This window comes from Tupaia chinensis, unplaced genomic scaffold (assembly GCF_000334495.1).
Source record: "Tupaia chinensis unplaced genomic scaffold, TupChi_1.0 Scaffold000211_1, whole genome shotgun sequence".
Taxonomy (NCBI): domain Eukaryota; kingdom Metazoa; phylum Chordata; class Mammalia; order Scandentia; family Tupaiidae; genus Tupaia; species Tupaia belangeri.
Window position 1 is genome coordinate 1,341,897 of NW_006159686.1, and position 870 is coordinate 1,342,766.

The window sequence follows — 870 nt, forward strand, 5'->3', positions numbered from 1 at the left end:
CTGCTTGCCCCGGCCTGGTCCAGAGGCTGCACGGGACAGGGTGGCCGTCGCGATTCCTGAATCCTAGTTTCCTGGACGCTGGCAGTCTGTTGTCTCACACCTGGGGCTGGTGACAGTGTAGGGAGGACACGCAGACATGGTGGGGTGAGGCTGGCTTCCGCTCTCACGAGAGCAGCGTCAGCACTGTTTTTCCCGAAAGGCAGGCCTGCACTGGCCTGGGGAACCTTCCTGGGGACTCGGCCTGCAGGAGGTGCAGGGCCTGGCTCCGAGGGGCTCCTTTCCTCTCTGTACTGCTCGTGGGCGTGGGGAGGGGTGGAGCCAAGGGCGTGCACCCAGCCAAGGCTGGCGGGGTGTCATGAGTGGGAGCCGTCCCGGGCTCTGTCTGCGACCGTGGGCTGTCTGCATGACGTGTTCCCCATCATTCCTAGGGCAGAGCGGTAGTTTCCGCGTGCTCCTGAAAGAGCCCGGCTGGAGGGAGCGAGGAGGGAGGGGAGAAGGCAGGGAGCAGGGCGGCAAGGAGGGACATCAGGGAAGGAGGACCTGGGTCGTGGACCTCGTTGTCAGCCAGGACCCTGCCTGTCCCTCCGTGGGCAGGAAGACCCCGTCACAGAGCTGAGAGGCATAGGGGCGCCCTGTGGGGAGTCAGAAATGGCTGTCACCACTTCCCTCCTGCAGCCTGCCTCACCTCGTGCCTGTCCAGTGCCCTCCCTTCACAGCTGCCCTTGCGGCCAGCACGACAGTGGGGCAGGTGGGAGCAGAGGCCACCTGGCCTGAGGCCCGACACCTGACACTCCGTGGGTGGCTGTCGTGGCTGGCCCGGGCTCAGCGGTCCTCCCCTGTGGCTGTGCAGGCCCCGCACCCTCGGGAGCC